Here is an 8,690-nt window from a genome sequence, read left to right on the forward strand (position 1 = left end):
CTGTAATTACTTAATTGCTTAATGCTTCAAAACAGATGACACCTGTTATTCCCAAGCTTCATCTTTAGAACAACAGGAAATAGGAATGAAAAGAGGGGTCCCCAGATAAGGTTTTCAATGATGATATCTCATCAACCTGATAAGTGTTGTGCTCAAGGGCCCAGCAGTGTTCGTCCGGTTACATTAGATGTTTTTGTGTGTAGCCGATTCAATTCTAAGTTTACTGATTTGTCTTTACTTTCACATCCTTCCCAGTAGACTCTGAGCTTCATTTTTAACTCCTCTGTGAAGAGCTAGAGGATATGAGAAAAAGGACAAAGCTCAGACTGAGTTTAGGGTGGGAAGATGTGTGATCCCTGGTACCTTTTCCCTAGTGCTAGTGCCCACTTGACCTTTTAAGCTTCGACTCATTCTGAAATTTCACCTTCAGTGTGGATGGGAAGATCTTATGGAATGATCCAGCCATATCTCCCATACTGTGTAAACTATAAAGGGTGATAGCAATGTCAAAGAAGAGGAAAACAGATATCCTCATCTTCTCTGGGAAAAAAAAAGAGGAAGGAAAAAAGAAAAAGAAAAATTCTTTATGTTACTGATGAACATGCACCATGACAATTCCTTTCTCCAGCATTCATAGTTCTCATTCATAGTTGGCCTTCAATAAGGAAGACAGAGAAAGTAAGATAGGAAGCTATGGTCATTGTCTATTGAATACTAAATCCTTCTCTAAGGGTTCATCCTAAAACTTAGCAAGCAAGGGAAAGGGAAATCAAAAGATATGTTAGAAAAGAAATCATGACAGTTAAAACTTGTCATTGAGTCTGCAGATGGGAGGAATCAACAGCCACATGCATCAAATGTTATCATGATCCAGAAAGTCGAGGTAAGTCCCTGCCTCCTGCCTCACTATCCCCAGAAAGCACTATTCTTAGACAGGAGCTCACAAAATACAATCAGGTTTTGCATATTGAAGGGAGCATGCTGATTTCCTCCATCCCTGAAGAACAGGTGGAGGGCATATAGAAAGAATATGAAACAAGCAGCCAATCAAACAGCATCGGATGGTGCGGTACCTCTGGCAAGTTGCTGTACTTGTCAGGCCTCAGTTTCCCTGTTGGTAAAATGAATGTTAGACAAGGTGGTCTCAGAGGTCTTCTGAGATCTTAAATCCTCTGGGCCTTTTTCTAGAATCTTCTGTGGTTCATATGTATTTCCCTAAATAAGAAAAACCCACATAAATCCACATTTTAAATCAAGGCAATATCTTTAGGTGGTATTGGCTTTGCAAAGACATGTAAGAGGTATCTCTGTTCACACCTAACTTGCCCTTTATTTATGACTTGACATAATGATCAAAAAGCCTATGGTTCATACACCTTTTGTGTCAGGCTTGTCTTTCATAATCTAAAGAAAAACATACAGGCGTGCACTTAAGACAAATAATAATAATAATGCACACAAGAACATATACACAAAATGCTCTAAATAATTTCTGGCTATTTCTAACACACCAATGACCTTCACACTAAGAATCCCTACTATACTGTTTTACCTGGATTTCTCTCTTAGACTGATTACATTTCTCACATATACTTGGCAAAAATTTCATCCAAAATTCTTTAATTTTTAACTCAATAAACAGCAAGTTATGGCATTCTTCCGAATCACCCAGGGAGTTTCATGTGGATTAAAATACAAACATTCAGAAATCAAATCTGCAATGGTCTACTACCTAAGCTCTGTGTCCACAGACTCTTGCTGCTGATTGGCTATTCTTAGTAGATATTCCTAACTCTGACAATTATAGTAGCTTTGATAAAACCAAACATATCTGTTTATTTATTTATAATAGCTATTGATACTGATCCTTCCTGTCAGCCAAATAGCACAAAGCCCACACTCAGCTACAGAAATCAAATCAGCACTATTTTTCCCCATGTCTATTAGACCTAAGGAGGTCAGACATTTGATTTAATAAAGCGTAATTCACCCAACACTTCATGTGTTAGAGTTCCATATTAGGAGGATCCTTCATCTTTCTTACTAGTAGTTTCTTCCTTGTGTTCTGGGCACAGTGGATGTTCCCCCTTAAAGACTGAAACATTTTTCCCCATCTACTAAGCTTTTGATGGAGCCAAAACTAGCACAGCATGTATGTAAGAGGGTCAGGCACACTATCTGCCCAGCCCTAGTTCTGAACAAGGAAATCAATATTCCACAGTGTAATTCACTAGTCAGAAGTAATCGCCCTCCATCACAGCAGCATGAGGCAGTAAATTCATTACAATGAGTTTGCTGCTGCTTTGGCATGGATGTCAACACTCTTGTTTTACAAACACTGCAGACACCCTGGCCTCCTGATCATGTTTGCATTAATCCATGTCTTTTTGCTCAGCCACATATAGAATCAGTCTTCCAAACATTGGCACACTAGGAACATCTGTATTAATATCTCATCGTTCATTGTCTTTAAAAATATAAAAGAGTAATCAGTCAGAAGAAACCCAAGGCCAAGGATGGCCTGAGCTCTGAATCAATGGGAATCAAGCAAATTTGTGAGTAGAAGTGTAGAATCTGCTACAGCACTGAGCCACGCCCCTGAACTATCACCAAGAAAGTCTTACTGACTAAATAACTAAATAAATAACTTTGGTGGGCTCTCTCACCCATGTCTTATTTGGAAACATTTTCTACCTATTTTCCATTATTTCCTATGCCCTCTCCCAATTCCTTCTCCCTGTATAGCCTGCTATTGAACTAATAACCTAAGTAGAAAGTTATCTAAGAAGAACCAATTAAACAAAAAGTAAAAAGCAACTCCAAGACTGTTTCCTATCTCAGTGTTTACACCAGGCATTTGGAGAGTAATATTATAACTCAGAGGAAAGAAAGAGTCAGGTCAGGCTATACCTGAAATTATGCATCATCTATACCTTGAGTTAGATTTACAGTGATCTGAAATAGACACTAACCCATCTCTTTGGTCTATGTACTCAGTTTTAGTCATCTGATGAATAACCCAGATTAGCCACATGAAACAAACCATTGCCGAAGAACCCCCCAGACTTGATTACTTCAAAAGTTTGAGGGACAAGAACTGGCTATATTAAATTCCAGTTATCTAGTGGCCAGTGGTTTCTGGCATAATAGGTACTCAATACAGGCTTATGAAAGTTATCATTTCAACATAAATCTCATTTCAGGACTCCTGGAACATTCATTCTCCACTGAAAGTTGAAAGAAGGGTTCAATAGATTTTTGTTGTTTTTGGCATTTAAATCTACATCAGAACTTTCTCCATTCCAATTTTTTGTAATAATTTTATCTCCTTTCTTGTGCAATTGTTCCTAAGAGTCACCAAGAACCATTCTAGAAATCAAAGATGCAAGAAATGCCACCCTAGAGAAGAAAATTAATTGCATTTGAGATTACTTATGACACCACATATGTTTATTTACTTCCACTATTTATTGAGGACCCAACAAATCCAGGCTCTGTTATAGGAGCCAGGGCTAAAATAGTGAGTAAAATAAAAATATTTCCTTCTCTCAAGAGGTTTCTAATTTTATAGGGAAAAAGTCAATATTAGAAGTATCTTTCTCATACATACAGAGAATAAATGTGCTATATAGAGGATATTATGAACATACACAATCCAGAAGTCAATCTATGAGGCAGGAAGATCTTGTGATTAGATTTACACTGAGCTTCCAGGGATGAAGAGAATTTAACTGTGCAGGTTAAAGAGAAAGAATGTGGTAACCACAGGAAGACCCTAAAGAGAAGAGTAGTGCAACAAAGCAAACTTTATCCCTGGCTGGGCACCATGGATAATGCCTGTAATCCCAGGGGTTTGGGAGTTTGAGGCAGGAGAATAGTGAGTTCAAAACTAGCCTCAGCAACTTAGCAAGGCCCTAAGCAATTGGTTCAATTGCTTACTACTTTTATTCAGATACATGGAGATTTTTTAATGTAAATGAAATCAAACCAATATAACTGCCATTTATTTTGCATATACCCTATACACAATAATATGCAAGTGAACTTTTTGAATATAAAATTTTGTGTATTCCAAGACATTCTCAAAACTTAACTCAGCTCATCTCAATTACTGGAGGAGAAATCTATTGAATTATAACCTCCACAAGAAGGGACATGGAATGTGTGCATTCTAAAAAAGTTCCCACTAGTGACCCCTCCAAATACACAAATTCAGGAACTAGGAATGCAGCTTCAGTTATAGAGCATGTTCTCATCATAAACAAGGCCCTGGGTTCAATCCACAGCATACAAACAGAAAAACCAACCAACTAAACAAACAAAAATAAATCCCAAACAGAACATGTGATTTTTCTTATCTTCATAAATAGTATCATCAAGCTTGGTTCAACCCCCAAAACTTGGATTTATCCTTGACTTCTCCCTTCTCTATACCTACCTGCAGTCCACCAGAAAACTGTCTCAGAAAATTGATGGCATCCTTATAAGGTATGTTCAAATGTGAAAGTTCTCTCTGACTTTGCTACCACTATCATCTAAGTCCCATTATTGCTTGAACAATTCTATGCCACATCCCTACGTATTCTTCAATAGCCTTTACCTGGCCTCTTTGTTTCTAAGCTTTATTCATGCAATAGTGTTGGAGTCAGAGTTACACACATACACACACATACAAACACACACACACACACACACACACACCCCTTATCATTCTATGATACATTGCAGATATTGGCCTACTTTAATTAATATTGACAACAGTCTTTGGGTTAGCTGATTTTTTTTAATTCTAATTTACAGATATGGAAATTCAAATATATAAAGCACTCAACCTTACCAGAGGTGAAGCCAGATCTTTAATCCAGGTGGCCTGATGAAATCTACCAGCTTACTTCACTACTACCGTTATTTATTTATTTATTTACTTTTTCATTTTCATTCCAATCCAAGATGCACACTGATTCACTTAAATGTCTTGGAATTTGGAGGTGTGTCTTCTAATTGGTGGCATGCCAGGATTTAAGTTTTAGCATTTTTTCCTTGTGGTATAAAAAAAAATACCATGTCTTACAACTGACAGCTCTTAGAGTTGGTGAAATACAGTGTTAGCTGAATGGATGGATGGGAATAGGTCAGGAGGCTGCTCTGGATATCTATGCTTCAGGCTTTGTATCCTGGGTAACAAGACAAACACAACATGTTGAACACTATGGAAGAAGGATAGAAAGCTATATAACCATCATATTACTATCAGTATTTAATATTTCAATCAACTAGATTCTAAATTATCTAACAAAAAGGAGGTAAGATAAAATAACATTAGAATATTCTACTCTAAAATTTCCTTGGTAACTTTACTTGTTAACTATTTAATAATTAGTCTTTTCAGTATTTCTTCTAAACTGTTCTTAGAAGGTTTTTTTGTTTTTGTTTTAAGAATTAAACTCAGTCCATTTTCCATTCCTCTATATGATTTGAACTAGATGTTCCTAATTTTCATCATCATTATTATTCCTCTCTGTGAGTCATGCACTTCTAAACAGCCCAATGTTTTCTTGTGTTGGAGGGGGCTGAATTGCCTACCAGCTAGTACATTTATCTTTCACTTTGTAGTTTATGAAGTATTTTAACATATTCTGTTTTATTTAATATTATTTAGAACTCTCTAGAACTGTGTGAAGGGGCATGGCCATCAATTGCTGTGCATCTTCTTGGTTGTATTTCTCTATGAATACTCTCAGGGATCTGAAATGAGTAGTTAAGTCCAAATTAGTTGATTAGTCAAGGAGATACTGGGGTCTCAGCAAATTTTGGAGGTGTTATTCTGAGTTTTAAGTCTGCAATGAGAAACCAGAGTTTACCAATGAGGTCTGTGGCACCCTAGCATATTAAGGAATGGGATAAAGGAAAACATCAGACCGTGGTTTGGGCAGCTGGAACTCCTAAGCTCACAGTATCTGTGGATAACACTGTCCATTCACTCTATACACATGCACATCTTCTATGTGTGTCAAGATATATAAAAGGTTGAACAACTTGTGAATGTTAGAGCAGACTGAACCTCTGTCTGGATCCCATCAGTCTAGATGAGTTTTGCTGGATATTAAAGGAGGTGCCATTACCACTGGTCTAGGAGAGCAATGTGTCAAAAGAGCTGTGGAGTGAAGAGCTTGCATAGCATCATGCTAAGGACTTATATCTCCCTGCACCGTGGATGCTAAAATTTACTCACCAACCACGTATCTATTTCCCAGAGATTCCATACTAGTCCAGTGGCCCTTGGAAAGATTTGGAGCTCTGGATATTTTTCAGGAATAACCTGATAATCTCTGGGGAACTAAAACTCAGAATAAGAATATACTGTTCAGCTCATACTGCCTGCTTTTTGTCTCCCAGTGATTCAAAATCACTTTCACAGATTGCCCCCCTCTGTGAAAATGAATTTCCTAAGTGAGATTTCCTGGTGTGCCAGATAGTGTTAGGACTAGGTGCATGCTCAGAACACATCCTCTGTGGTTAACCTAGCACTATTGAGCAAGAGCAGGTGGCTAAAACCTATTAACACAATGTGGTACTAACCCTTTATATTAAACAGGATTAGCAGTCCAGCCATTAAACAGAGCTGTAATGCCAGAGGTTTTAAGACCCTTCAGGAGCCTCAAACCTCTGGGAGTTTTTACCTTCGATTCTGTTTAAATCCAATAGTCTTTCACCCTGCTGGCAGCTCCAGAGTTACTGCTGAGGCTTTAGGGAGAAGCTGTTATGAAAAGCTGAGGTTGTTGCTAAGCAAAGGAAGTCTCAGGGAGGCAACTGACAGAGGAAAAGCAACACCTGGTTAAACTGAAATTGACATGAGAGCTCCTCTTGGCTTTAAGCTGCTTTTGTCAGGGTTAGAGTTCCATCCGCCTAATATCGAAAAGGCAATAAGCATAGACAATCACAGCTCCTCCAGACATGCATTTTCCTAGCAGTGGGAGAATGCAGTGAGAAATATGGCAAACCATAAGGGTGAGCAAATTTTGTTTGTGTCTTGGAGTCTGAGCCAATTCTCAATGTAACTTCAATGCCCAGTGCCATTTGTCCTCTGGTGAGGAGACCTGTGCCAGGAGCAAGGATGGAGCTCCTGCCTCTGAGGGGCCTCACTGTGCTCATCCAGAGAAAGAATACTATGAATGGAAACAGCTTCTTCTCTGGCTGAGGATACAGCTCAGAGGTACAGTTCCTACCTAGCATGTAAGAAGGCCTGGGTTCAATCCCCACCATGGAGAAGAAAGAAAAAAGAAGTGACCTTTTTCTGTTGAGGAGATAAGGAGGTCTGCAGGCCTGCCCCCGACCAAATGAGCATAGGAACCCTAACATCTATTGTTTAAGTTGTTTCAAATCAGATGAGTCCAGAACAGTCAATTAGCATCTTTTTTCTTGGGGATCAGCATGATCTACACAATACTGTGCCATGTGTGTTGGAAGATTCTGAAGACCTACTCAGGGTCTCTCCCTCGAGGCATCCCTTTCCTTGCAGTAATAATAGATAAAGTGTTTATTTTAAAATAATATTTTCTTATGATTGAAATGTCAGCTACTCAGGAGGCTGAAGTAGGAGGATTGAAAGTTTGAGTCCAGCCTCAACAAGTAAGGGAGATTGTCTCAAAATAACAAATAAAAAGGAGCGGGGATGTAGCTAAGTGGTAGAGTATCCCTGGGTTCAATTCCAAGTACTGGGTGGGGTGTAGGGAATAGCAGAGCATGAGAACATGCCAAAAAATGTTGATCCCAGGTGGAAGTCAGCAGTGTAAGCATCCCTTTCTCTGGTGAATAGAGATAACGAGAGAAGCTGAGACTCATCATGCATTGTACCTACAATTTCTGCCTACCCCTAACACCCATTAACAAAGAAAATAGATAAAGGGAACATCATACACAAATTCACCCAGTCTATTCCTACAAGGCTCTCACTGTACACATCCAGACAGAACCCCTGACCCTGCAGCTGGACTGGATCTCCTATGAGTCATAGCCCTTTATATCTCTTATTTCAAGACAGGAGTAGCTACTTCCTATTCTCCTTTGTCCAGCTCAACTCTTCCTTGTTAGAATGGTAAGTTCTAAGGGCAACAAAGCACTACATAATACAAGTTAACACGAAGAGGGGGGAAAAGTTATATTCTAAGACCTAGTACCAGGGATTTAAAAATTATTTACAATAATTTGGCAGGGAATCAATGGAGCAGGCTTGGAAAACCCTGCTCTGCCAAGCATTAAATGCATAGGACTGAGTACCTTCCTTTGGCGTCTGTAAATTAATCTTCCATCCTTCTCCATCCTGCTCTACACCCAGGAGGCTGACCTTGACTTCCAGCCTCAACCAGGTCCCTTGTTGTTTGGCTTAAGGCTGGATTCTGCTAGAGGGGAGTGACCACAATCACAGGAAATCAGAAGAGAAAGAAAAAAAGAGTATGGGTTATTCATTCCCTGGGCCCCTTCCGGCTGGGCTGGAGTTGTTAGTAGTAACTAGTACTTGTATAAAGGCCTCAGGCTCCCATCAGTAAGCGCTCCCCTTGGAAGACCACAAATCTAACTAGATGCTTATAACCACTGACCCTTCAAGCCCAGGGATAGTAGCAGCTTTCCACTCTTGCTATACCTGGGGTGTCCTGGTCATTCTTTTTAACCCCAAGCACATCATCTTCTCG

Source organism: Urocitellus parryii, chromosome 4 (genome assembly GCF_045843805.1).
Source record: "Urocitellus parryii isolate mUroPar1 chromosome 4, mUroPar1.hap1, whole genome shotgun sequence".
NCBI classification, from domain to species: Eukaryota; Metazoa; Chordata; class Mammalia; order Rodentia; family Sciuridae; genus Urocitellus; species Urocitellus parryii.